The sequence below is a fragment of the Enhydra lutris genome, unplaced genomic scaffold, assembly GCF_002288905.1.
Source record: "Enhydra lutris kenyoni isolate GAN:26980312 unplaced genomic scaffold, ASM228890v2 scaffoldscaffold8, whole genome shotgun sequence".
NCBI lineage: Eukaryota > Metazoa > Chordata > Mammalia > Carnivora > Mustelidae > Enhydra > Enhydra lutris.
Window position 1 is genome coordinate 16125095 of NW_019154092.1, and position 27269 is coordinate 16152363.

At 39.8% G+C, this 27269-nt stretch overlaps 1 protein-coding gene and 1 pseudogene across 1 annotated transcript in view; both read left to right on the forward strand.

The window, feature by feature from the left end:
• The window catches only part of LOC111142573 (collectin subfamily member 12), a 193627-nt gene that overhangs the window by 56957 nt on the left and 109401 nt on the right, over positions 1-27269 (forward strand). The gene's annotated exons all lie outside the window — the stretch shown is intronic.
• Positions 14043-14697, forward strand: LOC111142658 (annotated as a pseudogene).

The following is a 27269-nucleotide window of genomic DNA, read 5'->3' on the forward strand; positions in this document are numbered from 1 at the left end:
ATTTTATTCACTTATTTGACAGAGAGAGATCACAAGTAGGCAGAGAGACAGGCAGAGAGAGAGGGGGAAGCAGGCTCCCCGCCGAGCAGAGAGCCCGATGTGGGGCTCGATCCCAGGACACCGGGATCATAACCTGAGCCGAAGGCAGAGCCTTAACCCACTGAGCCACCCAGGCGCCCCAGCAGTGGGTGTTAGATGCAAGTGATGAATCATTAAATTCTACTCCTGAAACAAACAAACAAAAAAAAACAAAAAAAGGAAAAAAAAGTTTGGACATAAAGTTTTCATGTTGCCCAGCAGTTCCACTCTTAGATATTAAAACATGTCCACATAAAACTTGCACACAAATGTATATAGTAGCATTATTCACAGTAGCCAAAAAGTAGAAACAACTCAAATGTTGTCAACTGATAAATGGATAAATAAAATGTAGTATAATCCATAAAATGGAATATCATTCCATTATTAAAAGGAAATAGTGGTGCGTGCTTCACCATAGATGAACCTTGAATATATTATGCTCAACAAAAGAAATCCTACACAAAACTATCCTATTCGTATGAAATGTAAGAACTGGCAAATCTATAATAACAAAGTAGAGTGGTTGTTAAGAGCAGGGTGGGCACAGGAGCTGGAGGACAGCTGGGGGTATTTGGTTTCTTTCTGAGGTGATGAAAATGTCCTCAAGTTGCTTTTACAATGACAGTTGCACAACTTTGAAATATACTAAAACCCCGTGAACTCTTGAAATGAGTGAATTATATGGTATGTGATTGTATCTCAACCAAACTATTCTGTTAAAAAAAAAAAGTTAAACGTCAGTCCATCCCTATCAGAACGTTCACAACGGTGAGTGATTGGCATTCAGATGAACAAGAGCTTACATTACAATATAGACAACATCAGCAAGCTAAAAGGAGCAAGGCTGAGAAAAGGTAGCTTTAGCCTAGGAGAAGCTGGTAGTGTTTATTCCAGGGTGCTCTGAATCCCGCACTGGCTGGGATCTGCTCAGGCAGCTTTGGTGCCATTTGGAAGAACAAGTGTGTGTTCGTGCACTCTCTGGCACGCATTCCCAGGTGTTCTGTTCTCCATGTGAAAATTGTTGGCTCGGTCAGGTTTGATGACTTTATTATATATTCCCCTCTGAAGGCAAACACCATGTGGGAAAAACATTTTCAACTGGAAGAAACAAACCATGACTGTCATAAGGAGAGGGCAGCGAGTCATATTTGACCTCTGTTTTAAAGTAATATGCAGAAAAAGTATCTTAATGGGTAAAAATAGCTTAAATGGACAAAGTAAAACATAAGAGATCAAAGAGAAAGTATTTTCCAAGACAGAGAAAAACACTGTGTGTGTGTTCTCTGCTGTCAGATCTGGTGTACAACTTAGAGAACTGCAGTTGCCATGGGTATGAGACCCAGTGAGATGATTTCAGGATATTGTTTATGACAACTCAAAATTTCTTGCTTTAAGGTAATGTGGAAATAGCATACATCTATCTCATTTACATAGAGAAACGTAATTTTTTAAATAAAAGTTGTTTTTACATTGGAGGTTAATTTTCTTGTTTTTCATACCTATATTCTATTTTAGCCTTTTCTTTCTCTGCTCTATCCCATCTCTTGCTTCCCCCAACCAAACCAAACCAAACAGGGCAAAGAAACAAACAAAAAAATGTTACTCTAGAAAAAGTTGAGAGTGTCAGAACTGCAAACCACTTCTGGGAATATCATGCCTCAAAAAGAAATTAATTTTATATCAAGACTACTACTGATGTTTTATGTTTAACTGCAGTGTAAATATGGGCTCATGTCTTCTATCTGGGTGGCTTTGTTATTATTTTTTAAGTATTTTCCGTTTGTTGAAGTTCTCACTAAGTTCTTCTACTCTTCTCTCCAGCCTGGTGAGTATCTTTATGATCATAACTTCAAAGTCTTTATCAGGCATATTGCTTATCTCTATTTCATTTAGTTCTTTTTCTCAGGTTTTTGTCTTATTCTTTCTTTTGGAGCATATTCCTCTGTTTCCCCATTTTGCCTGACTTTCTATGGCTACTTAGACAGGATGGCTACTTCTAAACTTGAAGGGATGGTCTTGTGTATGGTTAGCCCTTATGTAGACATTGTGTACTTGGTGAATTTGGCTGGCAGGCTGGAACTATGGCTGGTGTGGGCTGGGGTTGGTGGTGCACACCATGTTGAGGCTGCCATGGTGGGATGGCTGGAGCTGAAGTGGATGTGGGCCAGAGAAGTCCTGAGGCTCTTTGCACAGAGAGTGCTCTAGAAGGACAGCTGAAGCTGAAGTGAGAACATGGCTTTATTAGCTGTGCACATGGCATATCGTTTCAATTATGTCAGCATTTTCACCCACCACAGCCTTTGCACTGGACCAGCTCTTAGCTAAGGAGTCTAAACTTTACCCCATTGGTCTCCAAAGTGTAGTGTAAACATGTTTGCTTGATTTTTATCTGAAAAAAGAAAGACATTTAAGCTGTAATACTATTTGATATGGACATAGTGGGTATATATAATTTATAAGTAAAATACATATACTGAAGGACACTTTCTTATTACTTTGTTTCTGATAAGGATGTTTGAGCACAAAGTTTGGTGAGCACTATCCTTTCTTCTTCGCCTTCTCTAATCCTATTCTTACGCTCCAGCCTCATGCTTCATTTCCATTGGTTCCTTGTCTCACCCTGCACCATTAGCATAAGGGAACACAAGCACATATTTGGAGCCAAAAATACCCCAGGTTTCACGAACAGACACACATTCTCATGAAAACCTGAGGAGAGCCACACTTCCAAAGCCAACTATTCTTAACCACCATTTCAATAGAAGGCCTGAGAGGATACTTAAATAAAAGGAGTGGTTTTATTTTACTAACCAAAAGACTTGAAAGTGGGATACAAGCTAATTGAGTTTCTTCCAGATTTGACCTATTGTTTCTTTCAGTCATGAAAAATTGATGCAGCCTCCATTTTTCCAGATTTGGAGATTTCGATCAATAATTTAACTCTAATCTGAAGATACTTATAGTCAGTTAAATACTCATCAAGTACATATTTTATTTAGATACTATAGGAAAAATTAGAGAAATATTTGTTCTTGAAGAGTTTATGCAGTAGTTGGAAAGAGACTATGCACATAGAGAGTATTTTTCATTTACTGTATATATATTCCACATTAACACACATACAGAACATTAGCAAATACTCAAGATTATATATGAAACAGCCTTGGTTCATCAGTAAAAAGAGATGACTCTCCTCCTAGCAGGTGACTGGACCAAATGAACTCTTGCAGTCACTTCTAGCTTTCCAAGAGATGGCCTAGGATTTTATGGAGGAGCTAGCAGGAAAATCCCGAGAGTTTGGGAAAAAACAGAAGTCACTTTGGGCCAGAGTACTTGGAGAAATTTTCACAAGCAAGATGAGACTTGAACTCACATTGGAGAAGCAGGATATGCAAAGAACAAAGAGTAGGAACACACAAAACTTAGTAAGTAAGCCTTCTTTGCTCAGGGGAACTATGTGCTGGAGCCATACATTGGCATGGGTTTTTCACTCAGTCCTGCCAGGCTGTTATTTGCCCAAGGTCATGGCAGTCAAGTGCCAGAGGCAAGCTTCCTGCCTCTGCTCCTATCCAGTATACCAGTGACCTGTCCTGAGTGGGACAGGAAGGTTGTTTTAGGTCAGCTTAGAAAGTCTGGATGCTATCACATATTGAAAGGCGTACTGCACTCTCTGTTTTAAGAGCATTAGCCTAGTTGCAGTGTATAAATGGACTAAAAGAAAGGAAAGATTGGAATCAGAAACATTTGTGAGGAAATCTGTTGCTGTTACCTAGTTTGAGGTCAATAGGGTGAGGTGTGATGGTAAGGTCTCCAAGTAGAAATAAGCACAAAGAATTGAATCCATCCTGAGCTCAGGAGAGAAGTCAAGGATGCAGATGTGCTCTGTGTAGACGTCATAATTGAAGACTTGAATGTATAATCCATCTCTGTAGGAAATATTGTGGTGATGGAAAATCATTGAGCCAGTATGAATATGGAGGAGAGGAAATGCCGGCCTACATTTCACATTTGGTAACCTCTTTCTCCCTCCTTGTATCATTCTCTGACTGACTCCTTAGACATTCCCAGCACTGAGGAGTACAATACCAGCACACAGGCTCAGAATCCCTGTGTGTAACACTTCCATTTCCTAATGATGGTCATCAGAGGCAATATTTTTTATTAGATTCAAGACCTTCATTTAAGAGAAGGAAGTGGTAACAGAAATCAGGATGATAATGTTGGAAGAGATGCTAGACATTTAACCACTAGTAGTTCAAGACTCAATTTAAGCATTACATTTCTCTGTCCCTTTGCTGCCTCTTCCCCACCTCCCACAGATTTGGGGGTCCCCTCTTTGGTGCTCCAGTGCCACTCATTCCATTCTTTTATTATGGCATTCCTTGTGTCGAGTAATAATGTTTGTTACACTTGTCTGTTCTATAGACTCTCTACAACTTGAGGGGAGAGATTTTTGTCTTGTTCATCTTTATCTCCAGTACCTGATACAAAGTAGGTGTTCAATAAGTGTTTGTGAATTAACTGTCCTTCCGACCCCCTAATGTATTTTCTTCTTACAAATCTGGATAAGGAGCATCCCTGGTTTTCAAATGTATTGACTGAAAGAAATTCCTCTTCTTAATCTGATGAGATATTTAAACATTTGTCCAGTTATGTAGATCAAAAGACATTATTTGTTTCCCGAAAAGTTGGGTTTAGCTACAACTACATAAATAAAAATATTCTTATTTGTCCCAAAGTGAGTTTTTATTGGTACACATTTACTGGCAAAAGGAAAATATGAACTTGAAGTAGTCTAGACACCCCTTTGGTTAGTGTAGGCTTGTGGACAGTGTCTTCTATGTTCATTCTCATGATGCCTTAAGCTATAGCCTATTCACTGTAGAGAACAAGGACTGTGTCTGCTTTTTGTTCACCATTATATACCCAGTGTTATCTACTGTGATGAATTCTTCCATGTGAGCACTAAATGATTAAGTCCATTGTTTCCTGAAGTCTGGTCCTTCACTCTTCAAAGGTGGTCTTTGAAAAAATGCCCTTAGTGTAGGAAAAGTTGCATAGCTTGGCCTTCTGCAGAGATGTGCAATGTGCATAACCCTGTTAAAGTATGCATAGCACTTTGATGTGTGGCACTCTACAGCCCCACTGTAGAGCCTGTTTGACTTGATCTAACCCACTATTTCCCAGAATTTTCTGTAATTGTGAGTAGTTTAACCTTTCTAAGATTCAGGTATCTGATATGTACGAAGGAGATGATAAAATTTTATGGTATGTAACTCACAGAAACGTTGGGGGGCGCATGGGTGGCTCAGTGGGTTAAAGCCTCTGCCTTCAGCTCAGGTCATGATCCCAGGGTCGTGGGATCAAGCCCTGCATCAGACTCTCTGCTCAGCAGGGAGCCTGCTTCCCTTCCTCTCTCTGCCTGCCTCTCTGCCTACTTGTGATCTCTGTCAAAAAAAAAAAAAATTGGAAGAATCCAATGTGTGAACATATTGAAAATGCTTTTACGTAAAATTCTATTTAAATGTAATTTAGATGTCTATTAAAATGTATCATTTTCTAATTATTACTGCATGTGCTATTCTCCAAATAGATGGTATGTGATTATATCTCTATAAACATTGTTAGGTAGGTAGGTAGAGAGAGGTAGAGCGATAAAATTGGAAAAATGAAAAATATTCATACTCTGGAGACTGTGAGGCTTAGAAAATTTGAGTTGTTGTGACTACTAGGGCCTGATTCTTCTCTGTGCTCTGGGTTTTCTCTCCCTTGCTGGCCTAATTACCAGGAAATTACTTAATTTCCATTCATTTGCTTATTCATTCATTCATTTATACAACAAATACTATTAAGCACTGAAGATGAGATATCATTTTGGTTGGTATAAGCATATGGAAAGTGCATATGAAGGAAATAAAAAATCTCTTAAGTTGTTCATGATTTTGGGGAAAAGGCAGACATGGAAACAAATAATTATAGAACAGTAAGGAATGTGCCATTGCAGAAGGACATACAAAGCATGGTGAGGTGCACTTGATTCCTCAGAGCAAGGGCCCCATCAGAGGAAGGTAGAGAAGTTTGAGTTGAATCTGGAAAATGTTTCCCAGATAGACAAGGCATGTTAAGGGCAGCCAGTTCCTACTCAAAATTATAATTCCTGCTTCCTTTATTTATTATTCTTCCCTGCCAGCTGCTTCTGTAACTTCCCATAATCACGGCCTTGCCCCTGAACTTCAGGTCTGTTGTTTTATTCTTTCTGTGACTATTCGGAGAGATTCATTGAAAGTTTGTAGAAGAGGGGTGCTTGGGATTTTATGGAATGAGAATTTTGGATCTTTCACTGTGTCTCCTTTTTAAATAAAGCACAGCTCAACTTGATGTGTAAATTTTCAAAGTATTGAAAGTTAAAATGACGCAGGTTCACTCAAGATTTTAATACGTTTAAAAATAATAAATAGTGGCAGAAATATTGGGTATCTTAGAATTTAGAGTGAATTTTAGCTCCATGATAAAGTACCCCTTAAATTTGAGGCTAAAAGCTATCAACTTAGAAGAAAAGAATTAAGAGAAGTAAATTATTAATTCATTTGTCAGCCCGGGTTGTAAGAGAATGAGGTTTATCCTGGCACTCTGACTTTACAACATCTGAAATCACTCATGTCCACTTTTTTAGATCCAACAGTATCTCTGCGGCCAAATTAATTTCTTTTTTACATTTATTTAAGAATATGGCTTTTACATTTCAATCTAGCACATATGTCATCTTACCCCTTTTATAATTTTTTTGAAAAGTTAAACTCAAAATATATCCAAGAGTTCAAAGCTGAATTATAATCGACTATATACATGTAACATATGTATGTAGACTATAAATTTCTAAAAAGTATATTTCTTCAGAAATATGTGTGCTCTGGGATGACAGGTCAAAGCTTTAAATTCTGCTTTCCTTCGCCTTTTTTATTAGTTGCCAGAGGAATATTAAAGATTTATTTTTTACCCACTTTTGTAGCTCAAACAGTCCATTAAATGAATTAATAGATGAAAAAGAGCTTAAAAAAGTGCCTGGCATCTGGTAGGGGCTCAGTCAATGCAAGCTCGTGTCATTCCTATGATTTCTCCAAAGACTTTTCTTTTAACTCACATGCTGTGACATGAAGTATCACCATCTGGGTTGACTCAAGCCACTTACCCGAATCAGAATAAAACTTTTAGCCCTGGAATCATTTCCTGTCCTTTCTAATTGTGCATAGGAATATACTAAAGAGAGATAACTCCACCAGCTATCAACTGAACAAATGACTACGAATTCCTCATTCCATGTGTGTGCACATGCACCACCAACGCAATGAAAACCAACTTGAGAGGATGAGAGAAAAGAGACTACGGAAATAGACTTAAAAAAAATTCGGTGTAAGTGGAGAGTCATGGGACAGGTCAAAATGGGCAGGGGAAAGAATTTTAGAGAAATGAAAATGCGGTGCAGGTGGCCACCCTGAAGCTAATTTAACTTGGGTCATCTCTGATCTCTTCCAGCTGTGAGCACGTGCATGTGGCCCAGTGGCCCAGATGTTCTTCCTCGGTCTTGATGTTGCACAGCCCATAAAATTAAAACAGGATTGGAATTTAATTCTAGGCCTTTCAGAGTCCAATCATCAATATTTAATGGGGCTGTTCTCTGAAAATATAGAGTCCTGCTAAGAGAGGCCCTGGTTTGGGCAAAGGAGCCTCCTCTAATTTCTGTAATTTCTCCTCCGTGACTACTGCCTTCCTTCCTTCACTGCCCTCAAGCTCTCCAATTTTATGCTTCTCAGAGAATTGCTCCTTGTCTCTGAAGCTCCTGGGTCATGTAAATGTGTGCTCATTTCTAGGTATGAGCTAGATATCTCTGAAAAACACAAGAACTGTGCAACTTTTTATAGCACAATTAATTGAAGATATTTAATGAGCATGCACTAGATATTTCGACATTGATGGCTCAGGCAGCTACGTGAGGAATACAAATGAAACAACGAAGCATAGACCTTGGGCTCAGGAACCAAGCAGTCTGTTTGTAGAGGAAAGATGAACACATGTAAGATCATCAAAGAATGGTACAAAATTCTTCTGTGGCTGTTCAGAGCAAAATAACGTGCTTCATTGGGAGAGCTATCTCTGGTTGTAACTTTTTTGATTCAGGTGACTCCTGGATAGGCTGGCGGTCAGGCCTGAAAATCTTAGCTGAACACAGAGGCGATCTGTGTTATGTCTGTACCAAACTACATTTAGAGTGGAGGGCCTCAGATCTAAGTTCCGGAAAGTCACCTTGTCTTTTTTCCTTTGTTACATGCAAAATAAGTCCCTTTTCTCTAGCTTGTCCCCTGGCAGAGCAGGGCCTATTCAACCAACATTTTCATCACTAAGTAGGCATCTTTCACGCAGTCCAGTAAGTTGACCAAAAGGCAGTGTTATGACAAAGACTTGAGGGCTAGCTGGAGCTCGTTTCAAAGCAATAGTCTGGTTGATATCCTATGCCCATTAGTCACAGATTCTGACTTAAATTTTCTCCAGAGACAACACAGACACATAGAAGACCAAAGGGGAAGGTAAAAGAGTTATTAAGAATATCTGACTGCCAGAAACACAGAGTCCTTTTTGGACATTTGCTAGGAGGAGGAGTTGAGGAGTCTAGATTTCAGTCCAAATTTCTGTTGTGTGTTCTCAGAAACAAGAGTGCAAAATTCCAGGAAGTTCTTTAGCCTGACCCATCAGAATAGTAGACGTTGTATTTTGACACTTTTTGCATTTGGAAAACAAATGAGTGTCTTCAACTTATGTGTAGCAGCTTACTCATTCTAATGCAATACTCGGATTTTAGAGATCTAGAAGGATTTTTATCAAGCAGGCAAAATTCTGAGTGTTTTGTCTACCTCTGGATATTCAGGAGAAGATATGTATTAACAAGAGACTTCAAATATATGTCAGACATACATATCTATGAATTTAACTTCTCATCCTTTCTCTATTAGAAGTTCAGCTTAGTTACATTTAGTGAGTGTTAACAGCATGTTCATTATGTGCAAGAGAGGGTGCTAGGTGCTACAATCTTTAAGAAACTCAGAATTCAACTAGGGAAGGATAAGAGGATTATAATATCAGGAATAAGTACTAAATAAACACCCAAAAACTGCTAGTCAGAATCAGGGAAGTCAGTGAGATAAGAGGCAGAGAAGATTGGACTCGCGTTATGAGCTAAGCAGAGAGGATGAGCCCTGGCCTAGAGCAGGGGGCCGTGTAGCGCACTTCCGTGAATGGCAAGTGTTTGGGCTCATGTGGGGGATGTGGGGATGGCCAGGTTGGGAGTTGAAGCAGGAAAATAATGGTTTAGACCAGATAAATGGGGTGCAGTGAAGGTGATGTTGCCATCAAAACCCATCTGAAGGGGTCTCCAAGGAAAAGGTAGCCATTGTGTGATTGCAAAACAGAGTAAACTTCAAATAGCAGCTTTGGGATGATAATTTTGATGGCAGTGTGAGTAGGGACGTGATGAGAGAGAAGGTATCAGATATAGGGGTTTGATTTTGACAGTCTCTTGCATCACACTTGGCAGGCGGTAGTGACAGCCTGAGCTGATCAGGACCGTGACAAAGACCCGTTGTGAGAGAGCGTGGCCAGGAGAGGCCTTGTGGAGGAAGAGTGGACCCGATGTGGCTGCTCTGACAATACAGAAACATGGGGGATAGAAACTTAGACCCCAAGCTAGATCTGGTGCCAAGTTGATGATGAAAGCAAAACAGCCCCCATTAGGGGGATTTGTCATGAACACCCCATGTACCCCATGTACCTTTCTGGGTCATTATCAGCTATTATTGGTTTAAATATCTGCAATGTTAAGCACTGCATATCTTTTATTTCTTGCATTTTCATACTATGCTTCAACTACTTTTCAGTTGTTGGCACATTCTTTCACAGTTTTTGCATTATCAGTGGAAAACATATATTCTAATAATTCCTATTCCTTTTTCTCAGGCAATGAGAATGGCTTCATGATTTATGGACAATATTTTAGTAGTGTTATAGTAAGAGTAATAATGATGATGGCCTCGTATATTTTCTGTAATGACTCCCTCTTGGGGTGTGAGTTTGATTTTTGTGGTAGATTTTGCAGGGTTCTTAACCTTTCTTTCTTCTCTTTCTCTCATAACTGGATTTAGAAGATTACCACCTGCTACAGGCAAATCTCTTCTCCATCCTTTTAATAAACAGGGCAGACCCAGATTCAGGAGGGGGTGATCAGAGCAGGCCTCTAAAGGCTTCTGTTGTCTTCTGTAAGTGGTGACTGCTACAGCTGATGGTCTTCTGGGCTGAGCAGTAACCTGACTTCATGTCCTCCTGGGGATGCCAGAATTTTGCAAGAAACCAGGGGTTTAGTTACCACAGGAGTCTCCAAAAAAACTGATAGAGCGTGCCAGTAACCTTCAGACTATATTAGGTTTCTTGAGTCCATACCAGTCCTGCCTTCAGCAAAGCCCCCAAGCATCCTTGGTTGGTATAGGAAGCCAAGAGACAGCCTTCCCTTCCCTTCCCTTCCCTTCCCTTCCCTTCCCTTCTCTTCCCTTCCTTCCCTTTCCTTTCCTTTCCCTTTCTTTCTTTCTTTCCATTTTTTAAAAAAAAATTAAATTCAACTAATTAACATATAATGTATTATTGGTTTCTGAGGTCAAGGTCAATGATTTGTCACTCTTATAGAATATCCACTGCTCATTACGTCATGTGCCCTCCTTAATGTCCATCCAATGTCCAGTTACTCCATCCATTCACCCCCTCCCCTCCAGCAACCCTTGGTTTATTTCCTAGGATTAAGAGTCTCTTATGGTTTGTTTAAGGGATAGCCTTTCTCAAGTGCTGAATTTTCAAATGCAAGGAAATAGGTGCTTTCCCTAAGGGAGTAGCAAAGTGGGCAGTATGTGGTCATTTAAATGATATGACCTGGTCCTTTTTTCCCTTATAGAAAAAAAAAAAAAAAAGCAAGTTCAGGCTTAAACAAATGCTACTTTTTATTTGCAGCCTCCTATGATGTGATTCAGCATGTTAAGATTGATTTAAAGGGACTATCAGAGGTAAACATTAGGAATGACATAAAGAAGTTATGCAGAACTGACATTAAATTTGAGCATGATCTGAGTATAGTCAGTTCTGCCATTATGCAACATATTGCCTTTGTAGAAACCATCGCACTATACAAAATCATGGGATAAAAACCACTGGCCAATGGGAAAAGTGGAGTAAGGGGCATGGGGCACAACCCTCAAAAACCTTACCACTGACATATTTTTTAAAAAAATATAAGGTCCTATGAAAAGGTTAGCACAGTTTTATACATGTTAAAGAAACACATGTTAAGAAATATATAAATACAACAGTAAACATGGCACTTTATGTTGAAGAGTTTGCCTGGAGGTTGATACTGGAAGGGTTGTGGCTTGTGAGTTTTTGTGAAGGGGTGGAAGGACGGTTATCTGATATCAGATGGAAAGTTATAACATCACATGTGGATGGGTGTGGCTCACAACACGTGGTGAACTGAGGTAGCGGGGAGGTGCTTAATGTGTGTGCGCATGTGTGTGCACATGCACATTTTGTGTATTCCAGAATGGCTCAGTTCAGTTGGATGGTGTTTTCTGCATTCGTTTAGTGTTTGTCACAGAAGAAACTGTGTATTAGCAAAAAAGTGAAATTCATGTTGTGCTCCAATTGTTTTCTAATATATCAAATGGTTTGGAAAGAGTTTGTATTTTCAAAGGAGCAATATAGCAGAACTGGCTGTAATTTTACCCCTTAACTTTTTTATAAGGACGGAGACCCAGCCAGGTTAAATGAGGTTTTGTAGCCAGATTAGAAGTTGAAACCACGCTCCCTTTGTAGTAGGAATGTCCACATACTCTGTTGCTTCTTTTGCTATATTTTGTAAACTCTTGCTATTATTATTATTTTTTTTTGCCAGTGATAACATTGTTTTACTGGCTTTAAACATTGTTTAACTGGCTTTAATGTAGACACCACCACTTAACAGAGTATCTGGAACTGAACAAATATTTGTTAATAAATGAATGAATAAATTAATGAGGTTAGTGAATGGACATAGTCAAGTCCAGGTTCACTGGGGAAACATTTTCAGTGTAGTGTAGACAGACACATAGGAAAGATACATGTTTGGAGTTAAGGATGGCTCTTACACTCTTCAAGGTTTCTTGGATTGGTTTGGATTTTAGTAAAATGATTAGGAGTATAGGCTTGTGACCTACCACAGACAAGTTATTTAACCTCCCTAGATAATACTGGTATCTTCCTCATTGACTTTCTTTAATTGTTTGATAAGATCATATATATAAACTCATAGCACAGTGCCTGGTACATGGCAGTGGTTCAGTTAGCAATTATCATCATCATCATTATCACTACTACAGCTGTTGCTGCTGTCAATGTGTGTTGGAAGGAACCAAGGATCAGTGAATGTGAGAGAAGGAGCCCTGGTACTTCTCCTGAGCTGTGGCCTGGTTTTCCCAGCTACTTACTGGAGATCTCCAAACCATATATGCGGTAGGATGTCAAACTCAACACGCCCAAAGTCAGACTCATTAACTCGTTCCAGATGTACTTCTCCTCATGAGTTCCAACCACTTTCATTGACTTACCCAAGCTAGATACCTCAGTGCTCCTTTCCTCTGTCCTTCCTCCTCCACATTCCATGGGTCATCCATTCATTCCGTTATGATTTTATTGAACACCAGCTGTGTGTCAGGCACTCTCCAAAGTGCCTCACGAAATAAACATGAATAAGGCATGATTCTTGTCCTGAAGAATCTTCAGTGTGTTATGAGATGAGATAGAAAGTAGGAAGGACCTGATCCAACTTCTGCACAGTAGGCCAGTCAAGATAAAATGTGTTGACCAGCTATAAGAGGCCCCATAATGCAATCATGGTTCCTATATTTTGCTACCCACTTAAGTACAAAGTGGATAACCATTAATGTGCAAAGATGATGAAGGGTATCATCAAGGGATCATTCTATATTTTTAAAATTTGGGCCCTTTGGGTTAACAAAGCATATTTGTTTTGTCAGGAACACTAATTTTATTACTCATTCTCCATTTGGGGTCCTAAAAACGTTCTTCCACATGACAGTGACTATGCAGTAAAAGTTTTCCCTCTCTTTTAGAGTATTCAGTTCTTTAGTTGGATTTGTGTATGATAATCGTTTTCCATGGTGATATGGAGGTAGGTTCAAAATAATTTTAAGTCGACTATTTAAAATCTTTTTAATTTAAAGAAGTTTTGAATTTAAATTTTAAAAAATCTTTAAGTTTCTGCTTTTTATATGCTTACTTAGATTAATAAACTTAGCTTAATCTACTCATATTCTTAGTAGTTTTGTCTGTACAAATAAAACCTAAGAGATTTTCCATTCACTGTAAGTTTTGAATGTAACATATAATTGAAAACGGAACATTATCTTTCAAATGTGCTATAAACAATATATTCATTAGTAAATAGGTAATTAGGAAAGAGCTCTGGAAAAATAGAAGTTTTCAAAATAGAGATAATTAATAAGCAGAGTTATCTAGGTCCAGAGTCTGTAGTTCTCTAAAGGATTTATTTATTGAGCAACTGCCTTGTGCCAGGCCCTGTTCTATGAGCTGGGGATGCAGCAGTGAGCAAACAACAGCCAACCCTGAGGCAGTTCACATTCTACTGGGAGAGACAGAAAACAAATGAACAAACAATAAACCTGTAAGGCCAGGCAGTGATAAGAACTGTGAATTAAAGTAAGAGCAATAAGGGCCGGAAGCACTTGTGGGCTGGAGATTCCTGGGGATGGAAGCACAGAGCAGCAGGCTGAGGATGGCTTCACCCAGCTCACCCAGCAGGCCAGCTGGCCAGTGGGGAGAAAGGTAGGCTGTCTGGGGCCAGGGGACATAGGGACATGGGCTGTGTGGGCACGGAGGAGGCCTGGCCGGTGAAGCCCTTTTTGCCATGCCCCCTGGCCCTGGATTCCTGGGTGAGCAAGAAGAAACAGGGAAAATCCCAGTTCCAGCCAGCAGCCTCATGCCATTAAAAGAGAACTGAATGAAGAGAGTTACTCCCAATCGTAGAACATTTGGGACTTCAGATACGCTTTACCCTGAAATCGAGGAATGTAGAAATGAGGACCTGTAAAGAAACCAAGGATGTTCGGACTCTGACAGAAGCAGCTGATTTTGTGAAAGCCTTTCTTCTTGGGGTTTCCTGTGGAGGATGCACTTGCCCTCAACAGGTTGAATGACCTCTTTCTAGAGTCTTTTAAAATTACAGATGTGAAGCCCGTAAAGGGAGACCCTGTCTCCAGGGCAATAGGAAGGATCCTTGGCAAAGGAGGAACAACCAAACTCACCAGAGAGAACATGACACGGACATGGATAGTTTGGGCTGATGTGAAAAGTTCCCAATCTTGGCTCTTTCCAAAACATCAGATGGCAAGAACTGCCATTTGCAACCTCTTCCTGGCAAATCCTCCATCAAAGTTTTTTGGCAGTATTCGAGCCATGGTTAGCCGAGCAGCAGATCAATTCTCATTTCAACTCAGAGACATTTTACCTTGAGACTCTAGAGAAAATGATGTCGCCCTCCACGCATGATCACAAGAAACCAGGTGAGGAAGTTTTCAATTACTTCAAGCCTCCATCGCTCCTTCCATTCTCAGCCAGAAGCATCAACAGAAAGGAAAGGTTTGATACTATTCACACTCAGCAACTTGGAGAATTTCCATATCTAAATTTAGTGCCATTATTGTACTTACACATTAATTATAACTTATCACCTCATTTTTTTTAAAGTAGGCTCCACGCCCAATGTGGGGCTTGAACTCATGACTCTGCGTTCAGGAGTTACATGCTCTACCTAATGAACCAGCCAGGCACCCCTCGCATTGTTTTAAATAAAAGATTTGCATAGTTTATAATTCTCTTACTGGAGTGAAACTTCTAGTTTAAACAGACCTTTATGAATTTATAAATTTATTTATACATGTAAAACTTTTTATAAATTTATAAGCATGCTTTGTCTATGGAATGTAGGTAAAAATCATCTCACCAAAAAAAAAAAAAATAACAAGTAAAGGGTGCTAGATTAGATAGATGGGGGTGGTAGGGGATCTCTCACAGATTGTAGGGCTTCTCCTGGCTTGGTTGTTCACTGTAATTTCATTATTCACGTAGCTTGGAATTAGATGTTCAAGTTACATACACCATCACACAGTCCTACCTTCCCTTTCTCTCTGGTGCAGATTCTCAGCTAGCCTGTGTTAGTAATGAATTGCGTAAGAAAATAGCTTTGTTTGTTTGTGTTGTTCACAGTCAAATCAGCCAAGTATAGAAGTTGTCTGGTGTGGTACACATTGATCTAACAGTAGTTTAGCTACTTTGAAATCTGCATCCTTACTAGTGGGGAGACAAAATGCTTTCATTAAGAAAACACAAACACACAAAAGAGATGGTTAACTGTGTCTTGATGTTAGCGAATTTTTAGTCTCAAATTCTACAGCTTCACAATCTCAGAGGGATTTTCCTTCTTACTGTTAAGGAAAAATTACTCCCCAATGCATTTTAAAGAATTAAAAGTCACACTTGTGTGTTAAGAATATTCACTTTGGCCTGTTAAAAAAATTATGATTGTCCCCCCAAAAGGGGGTTTTTATAACCTTTTACATTTTTAAAATAAAAGCCTTCCATCTGGTTAAAAAATATCTTTAAAAAAATTCCTTTACTGTGTTTGTGTTTCCTAGTAAATGTTATATTCGTTCCTTAGAAAATTTGCTTGGGGGCGAGTTCATTTTGGCCTGATGTAATTTAATCCAAAAGGAGAAAAACATTTAAGTTAATGAAATCTTAATGGAAAGCCATTATATTTACATATAGTTTAGTGTTTTAATTACTATTGTTCGAAATTATATTGGCTTATAATTTTTAATTTAAGACTCAAAAAAAGATAGAGCCTTTAGTTACCTAATTAAATGCAATGCTGACTCATTTGGGAAATAATATTTATTTAAAGTAATTCCTTTCAAATGAGCTCCAGCAGACATATGGCTGTATGTATCAATTGGATTTAATTTCTTTTTTTTTTTAAAAGATTTTATTTATTTATTTGACAAACAGAGATCACAGGTAGGCAGAGAGGCAGGCAGAGAGAGAGGGGGAAGCAGGCTCCTTGCTGAGCAGAGAGCCTGATGCGGGGCTTGATCTCAGGACCCTGAGATATGACCTGAGCTGAAGGCAGAGGCGTAACCCACTGAGCCACCCAGGCACCCCTGGATTTAATTTCTAATCAGTCACTTTTTTTAGCCATAATAATAGATTACTTAGCAATCATGGCATGTGTTCTGACCATTTGGTCAGTTACTCACTGAGTAACTTGAAGTAAACTGTTTTGAAGCACTATTTTTAATAAAAAGTTCTGATTTCTGTGTTCTTTGAAAATGGGAGATACCACAGGATCATATGAAAATCAACCTTTTTTGCCATCATTTAACTTGATCTGGAGAGAGATAAAATGTATAAATTTGTATTGCTTAGGTTTTTTAAGATTTTATTTCTGAAATTCAAGAGTTCTAATTTTTAAAGTTTCCTGGTATAAAGTTTGCAAACCACATATCCAGTAAAGGACTAATATCCAAAATACACAAGAAACTCATCCAATTCAATTAAAAAAAAAACCCATCCCAATTAAAAATATTTTCTCCCATTCTGTAGTTTCCGTTTCATTTTGTTGATGATTTCCTTTGCTGTGCAGGAGCTTTTTAGTTTTATGTAGTCCTACTTATTCATTTTTACTTTCCTTGCCTTTGCTTTTGGTGTCAAATCCAAAATATCATTGCTAAGACCAATGTCAATGAGCTTACATCTTATGTTTTCTTCTAGGGGGTCTTATGATTTCAGGTCTCATATGCAAGTCTTTAATCCATTTTGAGTTTATTTTTGTATATGGTGTAAGATAGGGTTTCATTCTTTTGCATGTGGCTGTCCAGGTTTTCCCAATGCCATTTATTGAAGACACTATTATTGTCCTTTGTCATCAGTTGATCATATGATCGTGGGTCTGTTTCTAGGCTGTCTATTCTGTTCCACTGATCAGTGTGGCTGTTTTTATGCCAATACCATACAATTTTGATTACTGTGGCTTCAAAACATAGTTTGAAATCGGGGGGCATGGTGCCTCCAGCTTTGTTCTTCTTTCTCAAGATTGCTCTGGCTCTTCAGGGTCTTTATGGCTCCATACAGATTTTAGTATTGCTTGCTCCATTTCTGTGAAAATTCCGTTGGAACTTTGGTGGGGATGGCATTGACTTTGTAGATTGCTTTGGTAGTGTGGACATTTTAACGTTCTTTAAATCCATGAACACAGAACATCTTTCCATATATTGGTGTCATCTTCAGTTTTTCATTAATGTCTTATAGTTTTCAGTGTACAGCTCTTTCATCTCCTTGGTTAGATTTATTCCTAGGTTGATTTATTTATTTATTTATTTATTTATTTATTTATTTATTGTCAGAGAGAGTGAGCACAGGCAGACAGAGTGGCAGGCAGAGGGAGAAGCAGGCTTCCTGCTGAGCAAGGAGCCCGATGTGGGACTCGATCCTAGGACGCTGGGATCATGACCTGAGCCGAAGGCAGCCACTTAACCAACTGAGCCACTCAGGCGTCCCTGTTTTATTTATTTTTTAATGCAGTTTTAAGTGGGATTGTTTTCTTAATTTTTTCCTGATAGTTCATTGTTAATGCATAGAAATGTCGCTGATTTTTATATATTGACTTTTGTATCCTGCAACTACTCAAGTTGTTGATTATTTATAACCATTTTTTGGTGTAGTCCTTAGGGTTTTCTATATATGGTATCATTGCATCTGCAAATAGAGACAATTTTACTTCTCTCTTTACAAATTGGTTGTATTTTTAAAAGGTTCTTTGAGTTTCATCTGTCTCCTCTCAACACTCTGAGACAGAGTGTTGAGCATCCTAAATTGCACATAAACTCCATGGGAGCAAAGACTTCCTCTGTTTCTCTGTTTTAATCCAACACATAGAACAAGGCATAACCCATGGCAAACATTTAGTCAATATCTATTGGGAAAATGTCATTAAGTAGGAATTCCATGAGGGCAAATAACAGTTTGTGTAGAACTGTGCATTTTTTACAAGATTTTATTTATTTGTTCTTGAAAGACAGAGAAAGGGAGGCAGAGGCAGAAGAAGAAGCAAGCTCCCTGGGAGACCATTGCAGGACTTGGTGCTGGGACCCAGGATCACGACCTGAGCTGAAGGCAGATGCTTAACGACAAAGCCTCCCATGCACCCAGAATTGTGCATTTTATAAAAGATGATAATTTAACACCAAAGGCAACTTTGAAGGGGGTAAAGAATACCTCCCCAAAGACAGCCAGAGAGGAGAGTGGAATCCAGAGAGCACATCCCACCTGCCCATGAATGTGGTGGGATAGGCTTGGCCACTCCTTCATTTGGGATAATGCCAAGCATGTGATAAGATATCCAATAAATGTTTATTGCATGAATTATTTAACTAGTTAATGGACTTGCCTTCAGTTATGTTCAGTGTACATTTGAGGGTTAGTTATGAGCTGTGCCAATGATTGGGCAGATTCAAAGGTATGAATAAGGAAAGTTCTTTTTCCTCTAGAGATTAGTAATTATATAGATAAGCCTCCATCTTTTTAGTCCAGACACAGAATTTCACTTTCTTCCAAGAGCACTGCATCCCAGAGTCACTCCCCAGGGATTCACTGAAGAAACCTCTAAAAGGATCAGCCTATGGAGGTCACCCAAGGACAGCCCTGTCCGCAGGGGCAAGACGTAGAACTCTTCCACCTATGTATATTGGGTGACCTGTAATTCTTGCTGCTTTAAATGAGGACTTTCCCCCTCCTCAGAGGCCCACATTCAACGATTGAAAGGGCAGGGACCCATATACGTTGCTCTGTGTACATGGTCTTTGTTAGCATTGCGGACATAGCTGAATTTGTCCTTCTTGTCTCTCCATCTGATCTTCGTCAACTCAGACTAACCAGAAAAGTTAAGTGTCTTGTCTGGGATAACGCTGTTTTTCAGTAGCTGAGCTAAGGCAAGAATGCACCTCTTCTCACTGTGGGGCCAGTGCTGTATCCAGAACACTCTCTTCCCTCTGCTCATGCTGTGTGGGAGACAGATAACATGGAGTACATCCCAAATCGTCTATCTGTAGGATGTTGGTCAACATCCAAGATGAGAATGATTTTAACTTCAGGGTGCACAAACTGCAGACTGTCTCTCACAACTGCTCCAGAGGCCCTTGCGTGCCCACCTCTTTCAGGGTCACATGGCTGCCCTAATTATTTCATTCCAGATATTGTAGACCCCAAGGAAATATCAACAGCAGTGGCCTCAGACACAAGTGATTCCCTCTCTAGTGACTGTGGGACCTTGTGCCAGTTATCAAATCTCTCTAAACCTCTACCTTCACATCTAGAGAACAGAGGTAATGAGTGCCTGCCTTGTGATGGTTGTGAGAATTAAATGTATGTAAAGACCTTAGTAAGGGCTTTTAGTACGTGCTCAAGAAATGTTAGCTGTTGTTAAAGGATGATTATTTTAAAACAGAAAATCATGACTCTCATACAAATGTCAAATGAACAGGTGTCAAGGATTTTTTTTAAAGATTTTATTTATTTATTTGACAGAGAGAGATCACAAGTAGTCAGAGAGGCAGGCAGAGAGAGAGAGGGAAGCAGGCTCCCTGCTGAGTAGAGAGTCTGATGCGGGGCTTGATCCCAGGACCCTGAGATCATGACCTGAGTTGAAGGCAGAGGCTTAACCCACTGGCCACCCAGGCGCCCAGTGTGTCAAGGATTTATTTAACTCATTCATTAATGAGAGAATCAGTAATGTTACAGCCAGGGCAAAGGAGAATCCAAAGGGCAGGTGCATATGTAGGCGATTAGGATTGGGTTAGTAGATGCAAGATTGGGTTCTTCCAAAGAGAGAGGGAAATCAATTGCACTTCCAGTGGACAAAATTCATGTGCATGTCTGTGGGTAAGAATGACATACATTCCTTTCAATCATCTGCAACTTAAAGTTGTAAAGTAGCCCAAAGACCACGAAACGTGCAAAGACCTCATAGGTTCAGGTAACCTGGAAGGCTGCAGTAGGCAATGCCCAGGTTTCTGCTGATATCACCCGTTAGTCATTTGGATCCATTTGAAACTTCTTCACAATCATTTTCTGCACAGTTTTTGTTATTGCTAGTTCCTTATTTGCATCCTAGGAATATTTTGAGGACCAGTAAGATAATGGATATGAAAACTTGCCATATAAGCTGTGGTATATTTTGTAAATAGTAGTTAGAATTAAAGAGATTGGTGAGGCCAACCTGCATTTTCAGTCCTACCTTGCTACTTTCGGTGTAATCTTGAGCGAGACACTGAGAACTTCTATGCCTCTCTTTCCTTAACTATAAGTTAGTGCATTTAAGATTCATTACACAAGGTTATTGTGAGAATTAGGTGAGGTTCTATGTGGGAAAGTACTTTGGAAAATAAAAAATGCCATGTCAAGTTGGGATGTGATTATATGATTGTTCTTAGCTTAGATTGGTTCATTTTTCTTTAAGAAGAGTCTATAGAATAAGAGATGGAGTGGTGAGTTCTTAAACTCACCAGGTCATTATTACTGCAAGTTGTAAATCACATGGAGAAGTCTTTAACTCAGTAATGGTGATTTATGGCACTCCTGTTGATCCAAAAGCACTTCTCCAGTATTCACCCACATGTCCTGATGGCTCCAGAGAGAAGTTCATGGTGCCAGGAGCGGTAATGTTGAAGACCATGGAGGCCATGTGTCCCTAATTAAACCTGTAAGGATGATATTTTACTCTCCTCAACCTCTTCCCCTAGTGTTGTCATCCCAGAGTCTCCCCTGGTTATCCTGTAAAAAGAGATTCATTTAACCAGCCTGTAGAGACTCTCAGGAATTTGTGGGAATTGGGAAGGAAAGTCTTTGGCCCGGCACACTCCTTTCCTGGCCCAGTTCTGGGTTTTGTAACTGAGAAGGGATAAGGGGGGTTTGGAGTGAGTCCAGGACCTGACACTGAACACATTGAAAGGAGGTGAGCGAGCCTGGAGCGGGGGATGGGGCGGGTGGGCAGGACTGCTTAGCCTGCAAAGGAGCAGGTCATGGCATGACTCTAAGTATGGACAGATACCAGGCTTTCCAGCATGCCTGGTGCAGAAGAGAGTAACTTCAGTGACAGCTCAAGGGTTATGGTTATGTAGACTGAAGTGCCGTCTGCCTACACTCGGGAATGCTGTGGACACATTTACGAAGGTTCTACCAAGTTCTTCTCCAGAGATCTTGAAGAACAAGAATGGGTCTCTCTTAGTATGAAATATTATGAATCAGGTCCTCCCAGAGGCAGAGACTTGATTCAAATCTGATGAAGGGAAAACCAGAGAGAAGAACACCACACCTGATTCTACCTAGTTTATTACAACTAACGGGGCCAAGTGAAGGTGGGAAAGCGATTGAGTAACTGAGCAGGCCTCCCTGTTTACCTGTACTTCCCTGTCCCCTGTGAGGGGACCCCAGCATTTGTGACAGCATTTCTCATACTTCCTTCCTTTCCTTAGAGTGAGCTCCTCAAAGCCAGAGCCTTGGTTTTCATCCCTGTGCGCCCAGGCCTTGGCACAAGACCTGACACGTAGTAGGGCTCAGCAATTATTTGTCACATGAGTACATTGATGATGACTCCTTTGACAGACTGAGGTCAAGTCAACAGACACCTCAGTGGCAGAGACACTGACAGAAACCCATTTAAAAGCCAACTGAAGAGCCCAATCTTTGGGCTCGACTGTTCACCATAAAAATGTAAGGGAAGCCTGGGTCCAAATTTTAGTATTCATAGTGAGACTATTTTCAGCTTTCTCAGAGACAGCATCTGTAAATAATCAGGCAGAAGCCTTTTATAAAACAACATAGAAAAACCTCAAAGACTATTCTAAGGCTGCAACATTTAAACAAGATTTTTAACCCATGGGGACGCCAAGATCAACACGGAGCTTCCTGCACATAAAAGCCTGGAATTTCATAGCAGTGTGGGGGCAAAAGCTATGATCGCATTTCCCCCTTTCTAAATTATATACTGCTTCGTGTTAATGTGAGCAGAGGGCCAGGGCAGAGACAGGCCTGTGGGTTACGTAAGTCCCACTACAGCCTCCGTCCCTGCTGTAATCCAGCTGCCATGGTCACAGTGGTCAGGGGGAGTCACCAGGCTGGCTGGACTAAGAAGGCAGAAGGTCATTCATGGGTCATGCCATGATTTAAGTACTGGATGTAATTTATAACTGGGCTTTCCCTCTACATAGAAAAGTGATCAGGGACATTTGTTGTGTAATTTTTTTCTCCACTAGAAGATATTGTTCTTAAAACTGAGTTCAGTGGCAGCTATAAAAGTCCATCTGTAGTACATTCCCAAATCACTGTCTTTTCCTTCCCAACTGGAAAGAGGAGCAAGAAATCAGATGAACTCTTTGGCTCTCTCAACCTGCATCATTGTCTCCTAGGGAGGAGAGATGGGTCTCTAGGTCACTTCTTTCCTGATCCCCGAATCAGGGACCACATCAACACATTCCGACTGGGCCAACCTCAGTTATAAGCAAGGAAAAAACAGAGTGCTCCTAAACTATCCCTACTATCAGGCCAGCCTTATGCATGTGTGACCAGTATGATATGAAATCTGCCCAAAGTTTCTCAATCTTCTCATACCTAAAACGTTACTTTTTTTAAATTTATTTTTTTATTATGTTATGCTAGTCACTGTACAGTACATTGTTAGTTTCTGACGTAGGGTTCCATGAGTCATTGTTTACGTATAACCCCCAGTGCTCCTGCATACTTCTTAAGGCTCTTTTGGGGAGACAAGCACTACTAATCGGTTGCCATGTCTTGTTACCTAGGAAGGCTAATATTTGAACAACTATCATTATAACACCTGGTGGCACAATTAAATAACAACTATGTATAGCCCAAAGGAGGATTTTTGAGGTTATTTTCTTAAAAAATAAGAACTTTATTTGGAAAAATAGTACATATGTTCATTTTAATTCTGTGTATTCTGGACTTGAGGGAAAGGCTACACCTTCATTTTTGTACTCCTAGTTGGCACAGTGTTTGGAAGATGGTCTAGGCCCAATAAGTATTTTTTGAATCAGTGAGTGAAAAGAATATTTACAGAGCAAAAGCCTCTGGGCTTGTTGGCTGTGAGTCCAGTGGTGTCTTCTTTCTGCAGACTCTGAGAAATTTGTATAAACAAAAAGATCAGAGTGGGAATTTTAAAAGAACATTTATTATCATTTTTAATAATACGTACTTTTTAAGCTCATGAATACCATATCTAAAATTGTTCATGAACACACATATACCCCAATACTTCCATGGGCACATGCTTAGAATGTGATGCATAGACTGTATGCATGTGTATGTACATATCTGTGGATTTTTTTGAAGATATGGAAAATACAGTTAACAGTAATTATCTCTAAAGAGAGAGTAAATTCAAAAAAGATAAAGGGCACTTTCACATTTTATCTTCTATATTTCTCATTTTTTGAATTCTTCTTATAATGAGTATATATTTGTGTGTCTTAATTCTTAACACATGGTCTGGCACTTAGCAAACATTCAGTCAATGTTAAACACACACATACATGAATCAGCGAATTGAGTGGCCTGAAAGTTCTACTCAAACATTTGACTTTGAGAGAGTTAGGAATAGAATGATGATAAAGAAATTGAACTGAAGACCTGGGAAAAAGAGGACATTGTCATCTAGGTCACTGGAAGAAGCTATCAGAAATAAAGGAATAGCTTTGGGTTGCTGTTGATCAACATATTTTCCAATTTTAAAAACAAAATAGCCCCAAATTAGCTATCCACTGTTACCAAATAGCATAGTATTATGTGGAGTAACATAGTATTACACCTAATCCTAGGTGTTCCTATGGGTTTATCTACTGACTCCACAAAGGCCAATGGCCTGGCAAGAAGGCCACTGATCCTGGTGACCTGCTAACCTGATAGGACTGAATGGGCATGACAGTCTGAAAGGCCTTTATACTCACAGCCCTGTTCAGGCAACAGCTGGTTGGCTGGATCAACTGAAAAACTCATGAGACCATATGGAAAAGGAGACAATCTAGTGGTTCAACCACGGTCATCTGGCCTGTCATGGAGCCTGATGTCCAGAAATGGACATGATGAGTGTGAACTTTAACCCCAGTCCAGCTGGCATGACCCAAATGCATGGAACCCTTCTTAGCCCCTCATCTAGGAAATGAGTTGGCAATATTAAAAAATGCTTAAATGGCAGTATGGCGGCCATTTGAAGAAGCTAGTAGAAAGATCCCAATGGCAGGAATGTCTAGCTAAGATTACCATCAGTTTTCAGTTGTTGGAATCACTTAAGTATTTTGATCAAGTGAAGAAAGTGCCACTTGGCCTCAGTCTGGGTGGCAGGGTCCTCTGAACTGTGGCTCCCACACAGACGTTCTATGCATTACTCATGCTGTGAAGTACGTGATTGAAGCCACTGACTTCCTAAATTAAAGGCACGGGAAGCCAGACATGTAATTCTTTTAATTACACCTCCAAATTTCTCCTACATTCCTTTGGGTTTGCCTCCTGTTTGTCCATGTTTGCCTCCTGCCTCATCAACCTACTGGCAGGAGATGAACAATCACGAACATAGGGGATCTGCAAAAGAAAGACCTCAGTTAATTTGTTTACACTATAGAAGAAAGAAGACACTTTTTGGGACATTCAGAAGATACAAAATCTGATTTCTGATGATAGTAGAGAAAATAGTAGAACAGTTCATGGTAGAACTGAGACATACGTTTATACACTTTTTTGTCATTTGCTGTCTACTAGCATGGGTTGTTAATAAAACATTTGGCTTCTATCACCAGACAAGAGGGTTCAATTTTATCATGTATTTCTAGTAAAGTATATCCTTATAAACTTAATATGTAGTTTTCATAACTCAGCGATAGAGACAATCTTCATTTTTAGAAGATAGGCAGCCCTGAACAACTCAAAGCTGTGTGTACACTTTTTATTTTATTTTATTTTATTTTGTTTTGTTTTATTTTATTTTAGAGTGTGAGCAGGGGAGTAGGGGCAAAGGGAGAGGGAGAGAGAGAATCTCAAGTAGGCTCCCCACAGAGTGCAGATCCCCATGCGGGTTTGACCTCGTGACCCTGAGATCATGACCTGAGCCACCCAGGTGCCCCGTGTACACTTTTTAAAACTATGCAACCATTCAGATATTTTATTTATAGGCACTAATTGAAGTAGGTACTTGGCAATCCATGTAACTTTTTCTGCTAGATGACTTGAGAAACTGAACTTCGGAATTACACAGCTGAGTTTCTGTTCTGTCTCTCAGCTGTTTTCCTTCATAAGGACGGTGGCATAGCTTATCCTTCACAGTTTCTGTGGTGCTTTTATAACTGTAATGGGAGATATGCTGACCCATCTGCATTCCCAGACCAGGCCTCACTGACATCAGTGCACCAGTCAGAAGGTTGCTAGGTCTTGGTGCTAAATCTTTGAACATGTAATCCCTTTGAGTGATGTTCTGAGAATAACCATGTTGGATATGGCATGGTAAATAAGGCCACAGCCTTTATTTTGGGGCCTGAGGGAAAGGAAAGACAGGACAGGAGAAATAGGATTGGCTAGTTGTAATAACCTCCAAGGGATTTGGACGATGGAGATGTCTCTAGTTCCGTACCTGGCGTTGGAATGATTAAGGCAGAGGGATATTGAGTCCTGGGTTAAGGGAACAGATTGAGGAGGTCTGGCTCTGGATTTTGGTTAGTTTGCATATCAAAGGCATGCTCCCAGCTGGGCCCTTTGGATCTCCAAGAATTGACTGGCCCAGGAGGGGTAGCGGTCTCCTCAGCTAGAAAGGGTTTTTGAAATGTTAAAACAATATAATGTACAAAAAATTAAAAAAATATATACAATACAAATGAGTTTAGCATATTTGTCAGAATCTTTCTTAGTTGGCGTTTGTGCAGTTGCTCAATTATTTGTCAAATGTGTTCTGAGTGATTTGCCTGTAGTGGTCTAACATGATTTTGAATGAGTGGTACAGTATTTATACAGTCCTAACTTACTGTCCGATATCAAGTTTAATCTCGACCTTGGGGGGAATCCAGAGCCTTCTTCCCCTTACCCAAAAACTTTTTGAGGGCTTTTATTAGACGTTTAGACTTCTATTTTTTCCTTTTGGATTTCTGCCGACGAGATTTAGCCTATATAGGTTTTGTTGCTTTACAAAACTTAATGAGGCTTTTCCCCTTTTTGTGTACTTGGAAATACTGAGGAATCATTCCAGTTTGCCATAATTTCTCAGACACTCACTGGCGGCTGGCCATAGGAAAATGTTTTCCTGTTCTAGGACTGAAGCAACTGTGGGGCTGAAATTTCATTTAGTGACACACACACTCATAAATTACCAAATATTTTATCATTTCATGTTTGCATGATTTTCCAGTTATCATTTGCTGTGAAACAAACAGCTCCAAAACTTAGTGGCATTGAAACAATTTATTATTCTTTTATCTCTGATCTGTGTGTCCAGGATTTGGTACAGCTTGCCTCTGTAGCACCATCCTGGGGTTTCAGCTGGGATGATAGGAATGGCTGAAAACTCCAAGACTTGGGGCGTCCAGACAGCTCTCTCTCCTCATATGGTCTCTCCTAGTGACTAGTGTGAGTTTTCTCACAGAACGGCAGTCTCAGGGTAGGCTTCCTGCATGGTAGCTCAGGGCTCCAAAAGTAAGTCTTCAGGAGTCAGAAAGTGCTAGTCTAAGGCTTAGCCTGGAAATTGGCATGGCACCGCATTCTTTCTGCCATATTGGTTATGTTGGTTAAGTTTTCACAGAGACACCCACACCCAACCCTGCAGATTCCAGAGAAGAGAACAGACACTTCACCTCTCAGTTGGAGGAATAGTAAGGAATTTGTGGTTATCTCTAGTCTACTACAGGGCATTTTGCATATCTACAAAAAGGAGATTATTTTTATCTCATTTTGTACCTGCCTTAAAAAGGTGGATATTG